The sequence below is a fragment of the Lethenteron reissneri genome, chromosome 35 (assembly GCF_015708825.2).
Source record: "Lethenteron reissneri isolate LAM-NWPU_2019-01 chromosome 35, ASM1570882v1, whole genome shotgun sequence".
Taxonomy (NCBI): domain Eukaryota; kingdom Metazoa; phylum Chordata; class Hyperoartia; order Petromyzontiformes; family Petromyzontidae; genus Lethenteron; species Lethenteron reissneri.
In genome coordinates, this window is record NC_083813.1 from 12,107,965 (window position 1) to 12,130,372 (window position 22,408).

The 22,408-nt window shown below is 56.7% G+C and overlaps 1 protein-coding gene across 1 annotated transcript in view; it reads left to right on the plus strand.

Moving 5' to 3' along the window:
* The window catches only part of LOC133350942 (teashirt homolog 3-like), a 129,841-nt gene extending 108,436 nt beyond the window's left edge, over positions 1–21,405 (plus strand). Inside the window, exon 3 of the mRNA XM_061565787.1 lies at positions 21,275–21,405. The gene's annotated coding sequence lies outside the window, so the exon portion shown is untranslated. The remainder of the gene's footprint in view (positions 1–21,274) is intronic.
* The last annotated feature ends 1,003 nt before the right edge of the window (positions 21,406–22,408 follow it).

Genomic DNA, 22,408 nt, shown 5'->3' on the forward strand with positions numbered 1-22,408 from the left:
GTGTGTAAACATCGCCACTGGGGAGACAAAGGCGGTCGGGCATGGTGCTGGCTACCCACCCTCTCGTTCGTGTACCGTTCCAGCCTTCATAGGTGCTCGCTAACAGCACTTGCCCCTACAGTCTGTTAAGGCTATTCGGGGGATCTTTGTGCCTGTGTGTCTGTCTGTTACCACGGTGCCTGTGCCAGGCCAGGTGCACTTTGAGGCTACGTGAAGTGTCGAAGGCTCACTGACGGGAGGTCTCGGGACAGACCCACGTGCCATGGGTTGGCTGACTGAGATGACTCAGATGACTGGCTGAGGCACCCCCAGCTGTAACCCCTCCTGTGCCAAATTGCTTCATTTTATCCGCACGGCGCTCGTTGTTGTGAGCGTTGCTCCTCCATAGTTGCTGGAGGGCGACTGCCTCCAACTTGGTGGCGAATGGCGGGTATTGGTGCTTCTCTGTATCTCTGTGTGTTCTTGTGTGTGTGTTTGTCTCTCCCTGTGTGTCTTTCTCTTTGTCTGTCTTGTGTTCCTGCCTGCCTGCCTGCCACGTTGTCTATGAACGTCCGTGCGTGTGTGCGGTGTGTGTGAGTGCCCTCTAGTCCTGGGACTCCCCATACGTCGACTCAGCCTTAAAATAAGTACCTAGTACGGTGTGCAATAGTAAAAACGAAAACATCCGAACTGGGGAGACAAAGGCGGCCAAGCGTGGTGATTAGCCACACTAACTACCCTCATCGTGTGCAGTGGTGGCTCTCATCAGAGGTGCTGTGACCCAGCAGTCTGTCTAGGCCACACCTGTAAAGGACGCGATCATCATCCCGTGAGCTCTGATCTCGCTCGACACCTAAGCGAGGGAGGGGGACATTCGTCCAACAGTGAATAGACCATGGATGTCGATGATCAGGATGGGTAAACACTCTCCACCTTACACTCACCCCCCACTCTCCACCTTACACTCACCCCCCAGTCTCCACCCTCCCCTCACCCCCCACTCTCCACCCTCCACTCACCCCCCACTCTCCACCCTCCACTCACCCCCACTCTCCACCCTCCACTCACCCCCCACTCTCCACCCTCCACTCACCCCCACTCTCCACCCTCCACCCACCCCCCACTCTCCACCCTCCTCTCACCCCCCACTCTCCACCCTCCACTCACCCCCCACTCTTCACCCTCTACTCACCCCCCACTGTCCACCCTCCACTCACCCCCCACTCTCCACCCTCCTCTCACCCCCCACGCTCCACCCTCCAGTCACCCCCCACTCTCCACCCTCCACTCACCCCCCACTCTCCACCCTCCACCCTCCACTCACCCCTCCCCCCACTCTCCACCCTTCACTCACCCCCACTCTCCACCTTTCACTCACCCCCCACTCTCTACCCTCCATTCACCCGACTCTCCACCCTCCACTCACCCCCCACTCTCCACCTTCCACTCACCCCCCACTCGCCACCATCCCCACTCTCCACCTGCCCCCCCCTTACCCTCTCCACCTTCCCCCTCCCCACCTCCACCACAGCCCCGCCCCTCGGCGAGCGAGGCATTTGCGCGCCGCGTGTCCGTATGCGCGCAGTGACAGGGCGGGCAGATGGCGTGACAAAGTTTGATTTGATTTGACAGATGCTGCCGAGCTCTCACTCTTCCCTAATGCGCTCGCGCTTGTCTCGCACAAATCTGCCGCCACGCGAACGGCGCTGTAGGAAGAGAAGTAATAATGGATAAAGACAATTACGCACGCGCAAGCCCGACAAACCTCTTATACCACCACCATCACCTCCCCCCCCCCTCCTCCTCCTCCTCCCGCCCCCCAATTCCACCGCTTACCCCCCTCCCCCACTCTCCTCCACCCCCTTTCTTGCTCCCCTCCACCTTCTCTCCGCCTCCATCTCTTCCTCCACTTCCTCCTCATCCTCCCCACCTTCTCCTCTCCTCCTCCTTCTTGCCACCTCCTCCTCTCCTCCTATCCATGTCCTCTACACCTGCTCCTCACTCAATCCTCCACAACCCTTTCTTCCTCGCCCGACATATGACGATGACTTCGGGTGGGGGGTGGATGATTCATCGAGCAGTGGATGATTCATCGAGCAGTGGATGATTCATCGAGCAGTGGAATGACCATGACTTCATGATGCTCTCTCGTAGCGCAATAGCTCAGCAGGCCACGCAGCCAACCTCTGCGCACCTCCCCCATAAAGCGGCACATGGGAGGAGTGAGCGGGGAGGGGGTAGGGGGAGGGGGTGGGGGCAGGGAAGGGGGATGGAGGAGGGGGGTTCTCGTGCAAGCGTTGCCCCACGTGTGTGGTTGGCACCAAGCATTCCGAGTGGGATGTTCGCCCACTCACAACAGGAGCGGGCGGCTTTGGGAGCGCGGTGTTTCGTCGCAGCAGATGTTTGAATCGTTCACTCGCCTGTTCAAACCGACCGCCTCCATCTCAATTGGACCACTCAGGATCGTTGCAATGGGGCGGGGCGATTCGCACGGTTGGCTATGTACGGCGCGAAAGAAGTCCAACATACATCATACATACATACATGTTGTTGAGAAACTCGCCCCGCGCATCGCTTAAACTTCCGCGGCCGGGAGATGGAATCGAACCTCCGGGTCGCAAGTCCGTTGCGCGGACCTCGAAAAAGGGGGGCACTAAACACCACGGTCGGGGGCAGCTGCTCGACACCGCGCGGAGGAGACCCACAGCCGGTAATTGTCAGGTTAGAGATTCCGGAGCGAGCGGGCGGCAGGGAAACATCCCCCGTGAGACGAGAGATTACACTCACGGGCAGTGCACGGGCAGACTTGGGTGGAGAAAAAAGAAATAACAACATGTTGTTAGTGAGCACCTACCACACACACAAAGACTAAGATCCCCCACATAGCCCTTTATATTCAGGCTGTTGGCGCAAGTTCTGTTCGTGAACACCCTGTGAAGGCCGGTACAGCACACAAGGCGGTGGATGGACAGCATCACGCCCGGCTGCCTTAGTCTCCCCATTGGCGATGTTTACACACGGCACCAGATACTCATTTGAGGCAGAGTCAACCTAGGGGAAGCCAAGGACCAGCTAAGTTAATTGTCACTTGGTGCTGGCCGTGAGCGGGGATCGAACTCGGGAAAAATTTGGTTCGTAGCGCAGCGCGAGAACTACTACACTACCGCTCCCCACAATCCCGCTCTGATATATCCTCACTGACACTCGTCTCATCCACACTCATCCTCCAACTCACACCGTCACACACACACACCAACATACACACACCAACACACACACCGATATATACACACACTCGCACACACACCAATTACACCCCAAAACACAGTCATACTCACTCACACACACTCACACAAACACAGGAATGTACACTTACACGGCAACACACGCACACACACCCCAACGCGCCCTCGCAACACAACGCACACGCGGCGTTCTCGCGCGCGCTGGGCGCGTGTGTTGGCAGTCACGGGACGTCCGCTCGCCCCGTGACAGCTGCCAATACGCAGCGCGCTCTGTACGCCCGATCGCAGAGCTGCTCCCCCAGGACACGGGGACCCACGCGGGGGGGGAAGGAGGGGGCAAGGGGGGAGGGGAAGAGAGGAGGGGGAGGGATGCGAGACGATCCAGAGAGCAATTGGAGATGGGGGAGAGGGATTGATGAAGGGTGGAGGGGGAAGAAGTTGGTAGATAGGGAGGTGGGGGGGTAGCAGTGAGAATTGGAGGAGGGGAGAGAGGGTGGGAGAGAAAGTGAAGAGAGGAAAGGGAGGAAGGGAGAGAGCAGAAGTGGGGGTGGGGGGGGGGGGCAATTGGAGGGGTGGAGAGAGGGGAGTTGAACAAGACTGGTGCTGCTTTGTTGTGACGGCTGGGAGAATAGGTGAAGCAGATGGAAGAATGTGGAGGGCGTGTTCGAGTGAGTGTGTGCGTGTGTGTTGGCATTAATCGGTGCTCGCTAACTATCACTGCCGTGCTGACCGTGTTGACCGCATCGCCTCCACAGCCTCATGCTCCCTCCCGGCCTCAACAGGTGCTCGCCAACAGTGCTTGCCCCAACAATTCAGCAGGCTAAGCAGGCGACATGTACACGTGTGCGACTATGGGGCGCAAGTGTTATGTGTGTATGTGTGCGTTTATGGAGGAGTGGGGAGATGGGGGAGCAGGTTGGGGGGGAGTGGGTGAAATATGGAAGGGGGGGGATGGAGGTCGGGTGGATGAACGGGTGGTTTGTTATTTAACTTTGAAAATATATATATAATTGGAAGAACTGGTGTGGGGGGGGGGACACACATACAAAGGAAATATTTTGTTTGACAGAAGACTAAATGGCTATCAGAGAGCGTGATGAATGCTGCTGCAGTGCGCGCGGTAAAACAACACGTGGCGGCTGCGCGCGTGATGGAAAGCTTGTCGCTCCGGGTTCCATCATACTTCACCAATTTGTTCTGTTGATTTTTAAGCTTTTTTTCAATAGTAATTCATTATTATATTGTCTTGCCCCAATCACTACCCTCCCCCCCACCCTCGCCTCTCCCACCCACCCGCGGGCTCCACGTCACCCTCCATCGAATCCCGCCACCCCCATCCACCCCACTCATCCACCACTTCTCGCTCTCTCTCTCTTCCTCTCTCTCTCCCACACCGCCTTCATCTGTACAACTCCCTCCCTCCCCTCCTCTCCCGGCTGAGACCTGGGTTCGAATCCCAGCCGTGATTAAAAACGAACTCTCCCGCGCGGCGAGTGAGTTCACGATCTCAATTTTACAAACCAACCAGGCGTACTAAGAAACCCATTGCATAACATTTGTGCTTGTCACTTAAATTAGGATAAAGTCCAACTTGGCCAATTAAAATGTGCAAGGTGTTGCAATTGGCATGTGCCACGCACTAATTTCAGAGGTTCCTGTTATGTGGTGGGTGGTGGTGGTGACTACGCTGCTGCAGGTAGCTGACTTTAATCCCGCTCTCCCAGCCACGCAGCCAGCCACCAACCACCCAGCCACTCACCCACTCAGCCAGCCACTCACCCACCCTGCCACTCACCCACCCAGCCACTCACCCACCCAGGCACTCATCCACCCAGCCAGCCACCGACCACCCAGCCACTCAACCACCCACCCAGCCAGCCACTTACCCACCCAGCCACTCACCCACCCAGCCACTCACCCACCCAGCCACTCACCCACCCAGCCACTCACCCACCCAGCCACTCACCCACCCAGCCAGCCACCAACCACGCAACCACGAACCAACAACCCACCAACAACTCACTCATCCACCCTTCCATCCACCGCCTATCCACCCGTTCACCCACCCCACTATCCGCTCTAACACCCACCCACGTGGGGTGAGTGTTAGGGAGGCAGCAGCGAGGGTTGATGGGTCACACACAGATCCTGTGTGGCCACGGGTAAATTATTACAGATTGAAATAAAATATAGATACAGGAAAAAAAACTCAAAATAAAAATACATCAAAAATACTTCTACATATTTAAATACAAAATACTCTCCAATTCTCAATGCTGGACTATACCTCCAAAAGACGCGACAGAACATGTCCAGGCCTTTCGCCCAAACACTGCTGGAGGAGGGCCTCCCCATGCCGTGACGGGTCGTGGGGGGCTGGGGGGAGGGGGTAATCTGAGCATACTTCAGTGTGCGCTGGTTGTCGACGGCGCGGAGACTTTAATTCGAGGAGAAACTCCCCAGCACCTGTCGCGAAACGTCAGACATCGTGCCGAGCAAGCGAATACGAGAGCTACTCAGCAGCGCAACGGCAAAACCTCATTCGCCTACTCCTCATTCTCGTCTCTCACTGCCGTCTTCCCACCTCAACGCTGCGCAGTTTCTCTCTCGCTCCCCACCCCTCCTCCAACTCCCCACGATCTCCCCACTATCCCCCCCCCCATCTCCCCTCCTCTCTCCCTCTCCGTGAAGTTTGCGGCTCGCAGTGGTTTCGCTATATTAAACAGCAAATCAGTCAATTTTACAAGTGACAGCGAAGCGTCGAGGCAACGACTACGAAAACAGGCGTCAACATGATGTTTATCTCGGGCCGTGTGTCTTGTGTGGGGGGAGAGGGGGGGGGGAGAGAGGGGGGAGAGGGTGGGATGTTCCAGGAGCCGGCGCTTGCGCCCGCGGATATTAAATGAGATGTGAGCGTGATGTGTAGGTTTTCTATGATAGCAGTCTGATTTTTCACCAGAATTGTTAATGTAGTTTATTCCTCGCTGTCACAACATTTTTTTTTAAACAGAATGTACGTCATGCGTCTCTCTCCTCGCTCGCTCGCTCGCGCGTCCCGGCGATATTCCGCGAAAAAAAAATGCAAATCTCTTGAATATTCGTGGCGGAATTCGAGACCCGTGCGTCAATGCCCACACCAACGCCACCCAGTCAGCTACCCACCCACCATCCCACCCAACATCCCACCCAACATCCCACCCAACCACGAACCAATAATCCACCCACTCACCCACCCAACAACTCACCCATTCACCTACCCAGCAAGCCACCCACAAACCACTCAGCCATTCACTCACCCAGCCAGCCATCCACGCAACCACGAACCAATAACCCACCCACTCACGACCCACCTACCGCCTAGCCACCCATTCACACCCGCTCAAAAACCCTGCCAGCCACCCACCCACCCAACTACCCACCCACCAACCACCCCACCCACTCACCACAACCACCCACCATTAACCTCATTCCTCCACTCACTCAGCATGCCAGAACACCCCGATGATCGCACTCCACGGGACCCGTACCTCCACCCTCCTACGAGCTCCCCTCTCTTCATAGCCGGCGCAGTCGCACCGCCTGCGCACTCGATAGCCACAACCGCCGCTCACCATCGCAACTCAACAAACAGCGTCCCTCTTGATAACGCGCCAACAGCCGCGCTGACTTTGACCGTCTCGTGCACTCACCCAGGCATCCATCTACCTAGCCAGCCACTCGCTCACCCATCCGCTCACCCACGCATTCACTAGCACATCCACCCACTCACCCATCCACTCAACCGTCCGCTTCCATCCACCCGCCCGCTCACCTACCCACTTAACAATCAACTCAGCCATCCACTCATCCATCCACTAACCCGTTCACTCATCCATCCCCTCATTCGTCCACTTACATCCACCCACTCGCCGACCCGCTCACCCCACCCGCCGACTCACCCATCCACCCACCCTACCCATAACCACTCTCCCATCAAACTCTCCAGACCACCCGCCCTCCCGTGCCGCAATAAGAAGTCGTCGGCAGTGTTGAGGCCGCGACGCGAGATATGGCAGTTTAAGTAAATGGTGTTGAGAAAATGGAAACGACAATGCATTTATGCGGCAATGTAGGAATGACAAACCCGCCTTCCAAATGAAATGCGTTTCCACTCCGCGGTTTAATCAGTGCCGCTTGCTCCCATCCCCCGCCCTGGACGACCCCTCCCCCGTCCCCCCTGCCTCTCCGCTACTCTTCTCCCTGTACCCATCCTCATTTCGTCTTCCCATCCCGCTAACCTCTCTCCTCTCCTTCTCTCCGGTCCTCATCCGCCTTCTTCCCCATCCTCACGATCTTCTCTCTTCTGTAATCCTCTCCGTGGGTCTCCCTCGGCTTCACAATCTGCCTCTTCTCTCCTCTACTTCCATGCCCAACGTCTCACTCCGCCTGTACATTGTCTCTCGTTCCCTATCTTCCGTCGTGCCCTCACATCTCACCCTCCGATCTCCTGCGGCCCACCACCGCCGCTGCCACCACCACATCCATCACCGCCACCACGACCACAGCCACCACCGTCACCACCTCGGTCACCACCTCCGTCACCACCGCACCACCGCCTCCGCCACCGCCACCTAGCTAAGGCAGTGGGAGATGGCTGCGTGATCTCCAGTTCACCAAAAAATATCGAACTAATCGATGCTTATTTGTTGTTGTTATTTTGAACAACGGATTCTGAGCGCAGGCCCAGTGGTCCGCGAAGGAAAACGTGTCGCGGCCAGCGACGAGCAGCACCGGTTAAGGCGACAATGGATAGCAACACGCTGTTTGCATTGGAGCGACGATTATCTCAGAGCGTGGGCTAGTCGGGGTGGGGGGGGGAGACGATGGGAGAGGGTGACATTGGCGACATCATTTACACACCTGCAGCTCGAATAACAAAAACAAGACGACTTACGTCACGTGGCCTTCACATATAAATATATATTATAGGTGACGTTTCTGGCAACGGGCCCTCTTCAGAACACGCAATGATGTGGCGTTAACAACTGTGCGGAGCGGACCCAGAGATCCGAGTTCGAGTCCCGCTCATGGCCAACTGCAGGGACGATTATGTGAACCGGTCCTGGGCCTCCCCTAGGTCACCTCAGCGTCAAACGACTACCTGGTGCGACGTGTAAACATCGCCGCTGGGGAGACAAAAGCGGCCGAGCGTTGTGCTGGCCACACCATCTGCCTGGTGTGCCGTGCCTGCCTTCCTAGGTGCTACTCGATAACAGCACTTGCCCCAACAGTCTGTTAAAGCTATATGGGGGGGGGGGTTATTTGTCTTTGGTATGAAAATTGACGTACGTTCCGTGAAGAAGGGCCATTTCCCAGAACGTCGCCTTATTATACGTGTGTGTCGAGTGTTGTAAAATTGTGCTTGTGTGCGCAATTGCCGACGCAGTAGCAGCATCGCAAGGATAATGTGAATTCTCTTTAATAGTTGCTCTTCATAGGCCAAGCGAAAGGAGTAGCCCCCCGCCCCAAACACCCTCCCCACCTATTCCCTCCTCCCCATCCCCTCCCCTCCTCCCGCAGCCCTCCCCTGGCTCCCCACCGTCTCGTCCCTGATGTCAGTCCGACCACGGGAGGATGAGTGACAGGATAGGTGTCACGAGCACAGCTGCCAGGGTAAATTTAGCCCGCAGACAGAATGAATGTCATAAAAAAATCCCGGATTGGGATTTGTTACTGCCAGTCAATAAATCAGCCAGAGTTTAATTATCGGTGCCGGGATATACACACGTGTATTGTTACAGAGCACGGCACGCACGCACGCACGTGTGTTTGTTGTGTGTGTACACGTGTGTGTGTGTGTGCGTGTGTGTGTGTTTGCGCGGTGCTGGCCACTCACCTCCGTGTGCCTCGCCGGTCTTCGTTAGGTGCTCGCTAACAGCACTTGCCCCAAAAGTCTGTCAAGGCTATACGGGGGATCTTTGTCTTTTTTATGCCCGCTTGGACGCGTCTGCCGTGTTCCCTCTCGCACACATGCGCGTCTGTGTAGACGCGTGTGCGTGTGTGTACACGTGTGTGCGTGTGTGTGTGTGTACACGTGTGTGCGTGTGTATAGACGCGTGTGCGTGTGTGCTTTTGAGTGGGGAGCGGTAGTGCAGCGGTTAGCGCCCGAGTTCAATTCCTACTCACGAACAAATAGCCAACAGCGAATAATTTAACCGGTCCTGGGTCTGCACCTAGGTGGGCTCAGCATTAGCAAAGCACCTGGTGCAGTGTGTAAACGAAAATGACTTCAGTACCGGGGGGAGACAAAGGCGGCCGGGCGTGGTGTTGGCCACCCAACCCCCTCGTGTACCGTGCCTTCATAGGTGCTCGCTAACAGCACTTGCCCCAACAGTCTGTTAAAGGCTATACGAGGGGGGGCGGGGGCTTTGTCTGTGCGTGTGTGAGTGAGAGTGCGAGAGAGAGAGAGAGGGCGCGCGCGCGTGTGCCAGATGGAAAGAGAGAGTGGGAGATGGATGGACGGAGAGAGAGTTCGTGGCAGGGAGAGCGGGGGAAGAGAGCGGCGCTGGGGGACAGGAGGGACGGCGCGCACTCTCTTCCGCGGGAAAGCCTCGGTGCCTGTCTGTCTGTCTGTGCCTGTCTGTCTGTGCGTGTCTGTCTGTCATGGGGAGCGATAGTGTAGCGGTTAGCGCGCTGCGCTATGAACCCGGCCACCCGAGTTCGATTCCCGCTCACTGCCAACACCAGTGACGATTTTCTGAACCGGTCCTGGGCCTCCCCTAGGTCGACTCAGCCTCAAATGAGTACCTGGTGCGGTGTGTAAACATCACCACTAGAGAGACAAAGGCGGTCGGGCGTGGTGTTGGCCACCCAACCCCCTCGTGTACCGTGCCTTCATAGGTGCTCGCTAACAGCACTTGCCCCTACAGTCTGGTAAGGCTATATGGGGGATCTTTGTCTTTATCTTTGTCTGTCTGTGCGTGTCTGTCTGTCTGCACGCCTGTGTGTGTGCGTGCGCGTGTGTGTCTGTGTGTTCGATTCGCGCTCACGGCCAACACCAGTGACGATGATCTGATTTGCTACTGGGCCTCCACTAACACGACTGCAGCCTTGAATGGGTACCCGGTGCGGTGTGTAAACATCGCTACTGGGGAGACAAAGGCGGTCGGGCGTGGTGTTGGCCACCCAACCCCCTCGTGTACCGTGCCCTTCATAGGTGCTACTCCAGAAAGTGCCAATAACACTTTCCCCAAACGTCTGTAAAGGCTACATGGGGGCTCTTTGTCTTTGTATCTATCTGTATGGCACAGACGCGACAGCTTCCGACTGTTAAAGCATGGCGACACGAAGGCATACGCGATGCGCGCGTAGACACACACAGACCCAACCCAACAAACCAAGACGAAGATCCGCAGTATAGAATTATCAGATGAGTGGGGCAAGTGCTGTGAGCGAGAACTTATGAAGCCCGTCACGGCATGCGAGGGGGTGGGTGGACAGCACCACGCCCGGTCGTCTTTGTCCCCCCGTGGGCGATTGTTACACCACACACTCGCACGTGAACACGACTCATGATCGCGATGAACATTAATTCAGAGTTCGAACGGTAGCGCCGCCAGTGGCTGCAGGGGTGACACGGACCCATGGTCTCCTCCGCAGCATACGTCCACCCCGACACCGTTCTAAAACACATTCCTGCGGAGGAAGCTGGTAGGAACGTTGGGTTGCTCGGTCAATGGCCAGGGTCAACGGCAGCGTGGTGTATTCCGCAAATATGCCCGACTGTGAGGGCGGGCACAAGCCGGCGTGAGTAGGTTAAACGTTGAGTATAGCCCCACCCTCCCCACCCAGCCCCTCCCCACCCAGCCCCTCCCCTCCCCACCCGGCCCCTCCCCACCCTCCCCTCCCCACCCAGCCCCTCCCCACCCAGCCCCACCCTCCCCACCCAGCCCCTCCCCACTCAGCCCCACCATCTCCACCCAGCCCCTCCCACCCTCCCCTCCCCACCCAGCCCCTCCCTCCCCACCCAGCCCCTCCCTGCACGACGGACGGACGGATAGAATAATCCCCTGTGGGCTGGTGTAGCCAGGAGGTTCATACCACTATTAACCGATCTTACACGTGTCGGTCTATGCCACACGACATCGCCATCGTTCATTACGTGATCATCGCCACCGCGATCATCGCCACCGCGATCATCGCCACCGCGATCATCGCCACCGCGATCATCGCCACCGCTATCAGGCAGAGGCAGAGGGACACGCGGGTTCGAGGACGCGCGCGATGATCGGATAATGCCACCATTCAAACTTACTCACGCATTGATTGATCAATATTTATCCATTATTGCAATCGATACCGTAATAATAGTTCACTCTATTTATCCGTCGTGAAGGGGAGGATCAGGAGGTGGAGTGGAATTATGGGTGAGGGGGTGGGGTGAGGGGGGAGCGGTGGTGCAGTGGTTAGCGCGGTGAGCTACGAACTCGGCGACACGAGTTTGATTCCCGCTCACGGCCAACACCGGCGACGATTATCTGAACCGGTCGTGGGCCTCCCCCGAGTCGACTCAGCCTCAAAAGAGTACATGGTGCGGTGTGTAAAAATCGCCACTGGGGAGACAAAGGCGGCCGGGCGTGGTGTTGGCCACCCACCCCCTCGTCTGCCGTGCCGGCCTTTATAAATGATCGCTAACAGCACTTACCCCTACAGTATGTTAAGGATATACGGGGGATCTTTGTCTTTGTTTGAGGATGGTGAGGGGGGGTGAGGGGAGTGAGGGGCGGAGGTGGTACCCCCCTCTTCCCCCCGCCGCCCCCCCTCCCCTCAACAACCACAACACCACAGCGGAGCGCGTGACGGCTGCGTGCTGATGGAAGATCTGCTGGAGGGTCACGCTTCATTAGCATTTGTAATGAAGTCGGTTCGCGATGTTTCACAGTGCGCGCGTGTGAGCGTGGCGTGAGTGTCTCCGTGTGGGGTGTGGGGAGCGGTGGCGCAGTGGTTCGCAGCGGTGGTGCGCCAGGAACCCGATGACCCGAGTTCGATTCGGGCTTACGGGCGGTGGCCGTGAGACAAAGGCGGCCGCGCGTGGTGCTGGCCACCCATCCCGTCATGTGCAGTGCCGACCTTTGTAGGTGCTCGCTAACAGCACTTGCCCCAACAGTCTGTTAAAGCTATACGGGTGATCTTTGTCTTTGTGTGCGCGTGCGCGGGGGATCGCCGTCTCTGCGCTACGAGAGGATGAGGGCCTCCCCACGACATTCCGGTTACGGGAGCTTTTTTGACCATACTTCACCACGCTGGTCAATGTGGGCTGGTGAAGGACGGGGCCCGCTCCCGATGTCACTCGGCAACGCCGATCGTGAGTCGAACTCGGGTTCTGGCGGGTTGAAAGCTCTGCGCGCTAAGCACCGCTCCACGTGTGTGTACGGGCGCTCCGCGTGTGTGTACGGGCGCTCCGCGGCAACCCAATGGCTGGTGAAGGTGCGGAGCACACAGCAGAATGGCGATGGATTGCAGTGCGCTCTGCCCTCTGCTGTCCACCACCTAGTCCCGCAGCAGCCTATAACACCTGTTATGCACTGTGCTCTCGTGACGAGATCGGACGCGCTTTCGTGGTGATTAGGGGAGGGAGGGGGAGATGTGAGGAGGGGGCGTGGAGGAAGGGAAGAGCGAGAGAGGAGGATGGTGGGAGGGAGGAACGGAGGGATGGAGAAATGAAGTGGAATGATGGAGAGGGCGAGAGAGGGAGAGATGACAAGAGCGAGGGAGGAGAGGGGAGGGGCGGGAGGGAGGGAGGTGAGGGGAGGGGCGGGAGGGGCGGGAGGGAGGGGAGGGAGGGAGCGATGGAGGGGAGGGAGGGAAGGGAGGGAGGGGAGGTGAGGGAGGGGTGGGAGGGACGATGGAGGAGAGGGAGGGAGGGGAGGGGTGAGGGGGGAGTGGAGGAAGGGGGGAGGGAGGGAGGGGAGGGAGGGAGGGGAGGGAGGGGCGGAAGGGAGGGGGAGGGAGGGGGAGGGAGGGCCCGCTACTCATTTGCATTCCGCCCTCTCTCTGCCACTGCAGGAGGTCGGGACGCATTAAATCCGTCAATCAAACGGACGGACGGGGTCAGACGTCTTTTGCCGGAGAAAAAAAAAAACTCTCCCACTCTCGACTCGTGCGATTCGTATTTTGACAGCCCGCGTTCCACGCGCGCCTGTTGACTTGGCCTTCAGTCGAGGGTCGTTTTAATTAAGTGATGAGAACGATCTGCGAGCACGCGGGCATCGAAAAATCCCGACCGGCCCGTCCACACGGATCATAGCCGTCCAGCAAGCCCATCAAGCCAGCCACCCACCACTCACAACAACCACCTGCCACTCACACCACCCACCTGTCACTCACACCACCCACCCACCACTCACACCACCCACCCACCCACCTGTCACTCACACCACCCACCCGCCACTCACAACAACCACCTGCCACTCACACCACCCACCTGTCACTCACACCACCCACCTGTCACTCACACCACCCACCTGTCACTCACAACAACCACCTGTCACTCACACCACCCACCCACCACTCACAACAACCACCTGCCACTCACACCACCCACCTGTCACTCACACCACCCACCCACCACCCACTCACACCACTCACCCACCCACCACTCACACCAACCACCCACCACCCACTCACACCACCCACTCACCTCTCACTCACACCAACCACCTGTCACTCACACCAACCACCTGTCACTCACACCACCCACCCACCATTCACACCAACCACCCACCCGCTACTCACACCAACCACCCACCACTCACACCAACTACCCACTATCCACTCACACCACCCACCCACCACTCACACCAACCATTCACTTGTCACTCACACCAGATAATGGTCACTGGTGTTGGCCATGAACAAGGAATCGAACTCGGGTCGCCGGGTTTGTAGCGCAGCGCGCTAACCGCTGTACCACTGCTCCCCACACCACTGCCGCCACCACCAGCAATCCCCCCCTGACCGCACCACAACAACACGAGTGGATGTTTGACAGCTCGGCGCGGTGTTTAGCAGATCAGCGATGGTCGCTGCACACGCGACCGTTTATCCGTCGGGACCACGTGACAGCCGAGTGCGTCCCCCACGTCTCCCCTCTCTCTCTCTGGTCCGGGCCCCATGCACCTGGTGGTGATGGTGGTGGTGGTCATGAGTCGACTCAGCCTCAAAATGAGGACCTTGGTGCGGCACGTAAACATCGCTACTGGGGAGACGAAGTCGGACGGGCGCGGCAGGCGTGGTGCTGGCCACCCACTCTCCTCGTGTGCCGTGCCGACCTTAACATGTAGGAGCCGCAACTCGCTAACAACACTTGCCCCGACTGTCTGTTAAAAGGCTATACGGGGGATCTTTGTATTTGGTGATCACGGGAAGGGCCACAGTCCAGCAAATCGCCTCTGGTGCCGTGTTCCCCACAATTTTGTCCAGGTTTTCTCCCACGTTTAAAATTATCCTAAAACATCTTCTCGATATGTGGAGGTCCGCAGAGCTCGGGCAATTGCTGTGGTGAAGTATGGTGAAATAATCACCTCCCGCCCGCCCACCCCCGGGACTGAAACACGGCCTTTGCATCGAGCAGTGGATTGGCAAAGGGCTGTGATAATAATTGCAAAGCGGAGGCAAATGAGGCTTAATGTGCGAGTGGGTGTTGCTGGCCAATTGCCAGACTGGGCTGCACTCCCCCCTACTCTCACCCGCTACCCCATAGAGTCAATGGAGATTAGTTGGCTGGAAAACCCGGAGCGGAATTCACCGTCCACCTGACCTGGAGCCGCTGCTCAACACTGACCGCGTGTCGTTACAGCACGATGTCCGGCGTTTCGCTCCACGTGAAGTGAATGGCAGCTGCTGATGCTATTGTAGGTATTGGTGGTGGCGGTGGTGACATTGATGGTGGTGGCGGTAGTGGTGGTAGTGCTGTTAGTTGGTGATTGTGGTGGAATTGATGGTGGTGGTAGTTGTGGTGATGGTGGTGGGTGTAGGTTTGGGTGGTAGTGGAGACCGGGGTTCAAGTGAGTAAGTACTCTTATAACCTGAATTATCACGGGTGCGCAATATTCATACATTGTAAGGTCTATAAAGTGATGATGGTGGTGGTGTTGATGGTCGTGGTGGTGGAGCTGATGGTAGTGGTGATGGTATGTGGCAGACGAAATTATACCCCCCGCTATGATCAAGTCACCGACTCTAATGGTTTTCGTCCCCTCTCCCCAAACATCTCATTATCAGTGGTTCGTGTCACAGGGCTAGTGAAGATGTGTGCGTGTGTGCGTATGTATAAGTGAGACCCGTAGATATAATATAATCATATATAGATATCTGTACCCGTATGTATACACCCATAGATTCACATTCAGAGACAGACTCGCAGAGACACAGACACGCCAACGGATCCATAGGCTTCCACGGAGAACCCACAGACTGACGTAGACATAATAAAAACAAGCCACGCACATTGGACAATAACGCTGGGTTCGGCTTTAAAGCAAAGGAAACATGAAACCTGCAAATAATAAGCAACGTTTCGAGGAACGCTCCTTCTTCAGAGTACTCACATTAGGGACCCATGGACTCGGAGAGAACCGTATTTGGTGTCGGCTTAGTGGAAGGGCCTTCATCCAGCAATGGGGTGACCATGCCTGTTGCTGCAGCTGCGGATGATGTTGATGATGATGCAGATGATGATGCTGCTGATGATGATAATGCTGTTGATGATGATGCTGCTGATGATGCTGCTGATGATGATGCTGTTGATGATGATGATGCTGCAGCTAATGATGCCGCTGTTGATGATGATGATGCTGCAGCTGATGATGCCGCTGCTGTTGATGATGATGATGATGATGCTGCTGTTGATGATGACGATGCTGTTGATGATGCTGATGATACTGCTGCAGCTGATGATGATGCTGTTGATGATGATGATGCTCGTGGCACGGCACACAACCCACAGCGCGAGCGGATCGCCACCAGAGCCGCTGCGCATATTTTTTCAATTTTCGATTCCATTGTCCCCAGCGTGTCAAAATTTATCACGCAAATTAAAATTTAATTCCTAGCCCGCTCTGCACGACGCTGGATCTTGGCCGGAGGGGGTGGCGCGCGGGGGGTGGGGAGGTCTCATCCGCAGCGCCGCAGGTCGGGTTTAATTGAGCTCCGCTCAATGAGGAAGACCCGACGATCCGCGCCGATGGCCAGGCCCAGCGGCGGTAGGGGGAGACAATTGCGTCCACCAGGGCGATGGTGCCGAACGATAGTGAAACCCACTCCTCCGCGTGATCCCGAATAGCCACTCACACAACATACGCGGACTCGTGAGGCCATGGGCCCGCGGAAGATTTTCCACGCTGTCCGTGCCACTTCTACAATTGGTCGTTCACTCCTCCTATGGGCAATTCACTACTCAAATCGGTGGTTCACTCCTCCTATCTGTAATTCACTCCTCATATCGGTGATTCACTGCTCACATCGGTGATTCATTCCCATTGGCCGCATAGATCCATCGCTATGACTGCTGGATGTTTGCTACTTTTGGTGGCACCGAAACCCCCCCTCCATCCCGTTCCCTTGAGACCGCTAACACCGGTATCTTATGGATAGGTACAGAAGAGCATACATTTTGAATGTATTTATATTACAATTATCAATTTAAGTTTGGATTTGACAAAAAAGGATATTTGAAATACTTCCCTCCTTGGCCTCCGTTGCAGGTTTCGACAACGCCCCCCCCACCGCCCCCCCCCCACCGCCCCGCCCCCCCGCGCCCCAGCCCCTCCCCCCGCGCCCCCAGCCTCTTGTTTCTCCGCTGTCGCCGGGGTGTGAACGCGCTCGATTTTGTAAGTCGGATGAACAATTACCGCCAATTAAATTCCTCAGTTTGCTTAAATTCTGAATGCATTGTCGCTGACAAGCAAGCATAGAGAGACCACAAATGGTGGCGTCGGCTCCATAATAATAATATCATTCATTTACTCCCACTCCCGCCCTCCTCTCTCTCACATCCCTCCATCCCTCCTCACCCGCTCCCCTCCTCCCACCTCTCTCCTCCACTAACCCCACCTCTCTCCAATCCCCCCACATTCCATCGACTTATCATTAACAATTCTCATCAGTGCCCCGCTGTGTTAATGAACCAGTGCAGCCTCTGCCTCCTATTATCCACTCCGTATCTGTGCAAGTGCCATGCAGAAGAGGAATTGCCCGAAACGTCACCTATGATATGTTTTTTTTTTGTTTTCTGTTAAGGCCACACACACACAGTGTTCTATTAACGAGTATAAAACACCAGCGGGTTGTGTGCCTGTACTATAAGATGTGCCAGTGATTATATGAGCAGAAAAATTAAGACAAAGATCCCCCGTGTAGCCTTAACAGACTTTTTTTGGGCAAGTGTGGGTAACTCCCACCTCTTCCAACGACGCGTTGATGAATGCGTTTCATTGTTTCGTTGTTGTCGCCGTGGAAGAGGAGGCCAAATACAACTTGAGGCGAGAGAGGCCTCTGATGGAGGCTCCTTCCGTCAGCAGGGGCGTGGGTGAGCAATTGCCAGGGCTGCTCCTTTAGCTTTGGCACGCGCGACATCAGCTGTAGGAATCCCCAGCGCGGGTTCGGGTAAAAAGGGGTTGCAAGTTGTAGGATGCCCTTGTGATCACGAGTGGGTGGGCGACACGAACGTGATGGAAAACTAAACACAGTTTTTGTTTTGTAATACCAGGTAAGGCACCACTGAGTTATGTAACTCTTTTTTTAGAAGCGACCTGCCCATCACCATCGATAGCTCACACGAATGCGTCTTATCACGTGCGAAGTTTATAGCAGCCAACCGCAGAAACCGAGGAAAAGTCCACGCGACCGCGGGGAGAGAGAGAGAGAGGGACACGCACATTCAACATATACAGCAGCAGGCGTCAGTGTCGGGGCTCGAACCCACGACCATCACTGCATACCAGGCGAGGTAGTAAACATCTCCTTGCCACGGTGATGATGATGATGAACGGCTCAAACTCCAAATACACAGCAGCAGGCGTCAGGGTCGGGGTTCGAACCCACGACCACCCTGGCATACCAGGCGAGGTAGTTAATGGTCCCAACGTCTCACCGCAGGACGGCGAGGCGTGTGAGGCGGTAGGAGGGAGAACGCGGGCTCGTGGGGCGAGGAGACAACCCGATTGTAAATCCACTCCCCGGTAAAGGCAATTAAGATGCTTCGGGCAGGAGGCGCTTAATTGGAACGCGCCCGCGATAGGAGCGCGTGCTTGCTGATGCGACTCCAGATGAATGCGTCTCTATTTTTTTTTCGTTGTTGCAGCCGTGACAAATGGACGAGTGAGGCTCGCCTCGCGATAGCAACCTCCTTCACACCTCCGCCCAGATAATTAGATGTGGAGGGGAGGGGAGGGAGGGAGGGAGGGATGGAGGGAGCCTATGTTTTATTCTTAGTACTCGTTGTGTAGTATGATTTATTTACTTATTTCTCCTGCAGCTGGTTAGACAAACGCGTTGGCACGAATCGCCCACTGTGGAGGAGAGAAAGGTCCCGCGTCTAGTCGTGTGTGTCCACGCACACACGTGGACACACACACACGCACACACGTGGACACACACACACGCACACACGTGGACACACACACACGCACACACGTGGACACACACGCACACACGTGGACACACACGCACACACGTGGACACACACACACGCACACACGTGGACACACACACACGCACACACGTGGACACACACACACGCACACACGTGGACACACACACGCACACACGTAAATACACAAAACAAATACATATAGCATTAACGGACTGTGGGGAAAGTGCTGTTAGCGAGCACCTATGAAGGCCGGCACGGAACACAAGGGGGTAGGTGGCCAACACCACGCCCGGCTGCCTTTGTCTCCCCAGTGGCGATATATAGACACCGCGCCAGGTACTTATTTGAGGCTGAGTCGACCGAGGGGAGGCCCAGGACCGCTTCAGATAATCGTAACCGGTGTTGGCCGTGAGTGGAAATCGAACTCGGGTCGCCAGGTTCGTAGCACAGCGTAGCGCTACCCGCTACACTACCGCCCCCCACCGCAATCACATGAATATATATGTGTGTGTGTATGAGCATACACCTGCACACGTGTATACACACACACACGTGTATGGACGTGTGAACATTGCACGCAGCTCAGGTGAAGCCCTTGCCAGTGCATGCCCACGCCACCGCCACTAGGGGGTCGACTCTTCCATGCCGACGAGACGTGTTGGGAAGTGCGCGTGCGTCGAACTTATTTCGCGCCGTGCGTAGCCAACCTGTGCCATTCGAAAAGGTGGGAGCGCCCACACTTTACCCCACCAATAATTGTCGAGCACTCCTCACGCTCATTGACACACACACACACAGACGCATACGCCCATGTACACGGCCGCGCGCGTGTGTATGCGCGCGTGCGGAGCGGTGGCGCAGCGGTTAGCGCATGTTGCTACGACCACGGCGAGCCTGAGTCTGATTGCGGCTCACGACCGGCAAATCTCTTGACAAGTATGTGAAACCAGGCCAGGAGCCTTCCCCTAGGTCCACTCGGCCTTTAAATGAGTAACTGTTGGTTTTGTCAACCCACCCACACGCACACAGGATACCCCTGCCTGTCTGGAGTGGCACGCGGCTTTTTAAGGACCCGCTTCGTGACGTTTTTTTTATTAAAGGAGGGTCCATCCTCTCGCGTTCACCACTTGCATTGCGGCTCTTGAAATATAAATGATTATTATTATGATTTTTGAAATATATACAATATACCGAAATCGAACACAAATTGTTACCTTCCTGTTATTTTGATTGGCGGCTCAACTGGCCCAGCTGCTACTCGCTAACAGCACTTGCTCCAACCAGTTCGTTGAGGCTACGCGGGGGATCTTTGTCGCTGTGTTCCCCTGTAATGACACGCGGATAGCCGATTAAAATGCGAGCGAGAACGCGTGCGACAGGCGTAATGGTTGACCCTGGAGCGTGAAAGCGTGATTGCGTGGGGGGGGCTCGTGGGGTGAAGGGAGAGGGGGGGGGCGAATAGAGAGAGGGACGGAAGAGATGGGGAGAGAGCAGAGGGGGGGACGATGTCTCTCCCCCGAACACTTGCGCAGGGAATATCCGCTTGTTCATTATTCACTTGGGGTTCATCCCACCTGTGAGTGAGTGAGTGCGTGTGCGTTTGTGTGTACGAACGCGTGGGTGGGTGTGGGGAGCGGCAGTCGCCCTCCAGCAACACCGGAGGGCAAGAGGAGCGAAGCTCACAACAACGCGCGGCCGAAACACAGCGAGTTGGCACAGTGGGGAGCACAGGTGGTGCATCTTCCAGCCATCTCCGTCGGTCAACCGGTGGCACATGGGTCTGTTCTGTGACCTGGCAGCGAACATTCTCCACTTCACGTGGCCTCAAAGTGCACCTAGCATGGCACAAGCGCCGTGGTGACGTCGCCGCCACTTAGTGGTGAACGGCTGTTGTTGTTGTTGTTGTGCGCTACGAACTCGGCGACCCGAGTTCGATTCCCACCAGTGACGATTATCTGAACCGGTCCTGGGCCTCCCTAGGTCGACTCAGCCTCCAATGATTACTTGGTGCGGTTTGTAGTAAACATCGCGACGAAGGAAACAAAGGCGGCCGGGCGTCGTGTTGGCCACCCACCCACTCGTTTGCCGTGCTGGCATTTCATAGTTGCTCGCTAACAGCACTTGGCCCAACCGTGACGCTTGATTTTGTCAGTACGTACTGGGCTATCACACCCCCAGCCGCGTGGTGATTGTGATGATGATGATCCTTCAGTTGATCATCATTATAATAATTACGATTATAATCATGGTGGTGATTATTGTAATTGACGATGATCATGACGATTTGGGGAAGTCCTCATCCAGCGGTGGATCGATCGCGGCTGATGATGTAAGAACAACCCACGGTTGCGCGGACGCTGGACTCTTAACCCAGATCTGCCCCCCCTCCCCACCCTTCTCTGTGCCCCCCCGCTACCAGCCCCCCACCCCCCCATCCCGTTAAGGTCGCGGTTCCCGAGGAAGCGAGAAGCAACGTGGAGAGGAGACCGCCCTGGCCCCAACGACTCCGCCTCCAACTCGCGTGTCCACCCCCCCGCTCCAGACCCCCCCTCCTTTCTATTCCTCTTCTCCAGCTTTACCCCCCCCCCCCGTTCCAGACCCCACCCCCCTCCACGCTCTGTCTCATACCCTCCTATTCATCACCTCCCTCCTCCTCCTCCCTCCTCATCTCATCGTTATAACTTTATTCCATCCCCTTCCCTCCCTCTCTCCTCGTCTCTATCGCCTCCCTACCCTTCTTACTCCCCCCACCCCGGTCTTTCCTCCCTCCATCCATCCCTCACCTCCCTCCTCAGTATCTCCTCTCTCCCCGTCTTCTCCTCCGATCCCTCTCCTCCCCCTCTCGCTCCCCCCCCCCGTCCCGCGGGGGGTGGAGAGGGGACGCGACCTCGGTGGGATCGCGAGACGCGGCGTCGAGCGGCGTCGGGCGGGGTGGGGTGCCGTGGGGTGAGTTCGTGAGACGCGAGGTTGACACGTGGCCATGCATCACGGGGAAACTCTTCCGATTCAATCTGGACGCCGAGCCGCCGCTCGGCGCCGAGTCGCCGCCTCGGCCGAGAATCCGCTGCCATCCATCCCTCTTCATTCTCTCTTAACAATCTCGTAATGAAATATCGATTTTTAGTTAGACCGGGATGGACGTTATTAAGTTTCCCCTTGATAAATCATCGTCGCCTTCTTTATTTCGCTCCTCTTCTCGCTCTCCTTCTTCTTCTTTTGCGGAGTCTCCTCCCCCCCGCCCTCCGCCCCCCTCGAGAGCTGCCGTGACACTTTGGGGGGGGGGCATTGGGCGGGGGCGGCGGGGGAGGTTGATTGGGAGGTGGGGGGGGGGGCTAAGGGGAGGAGTCTGGGTAGGGGATGAACTATGAAGGACGCCCACCCCATTCTCCACCTCCCACCCACCAACCCCTCGCCCTCCCTTCTCTTCTGACCTCCGGCCGCACTGGAGGTGGTGGAGGCGGTGGAGGGCTAAAGGCGGATTGAGGGGAGAGGAGGGGTGGGTGGAGTGGGAGGGGGCACCTCCCCCCCCCCTCTCTATAGCCATATCCGGACC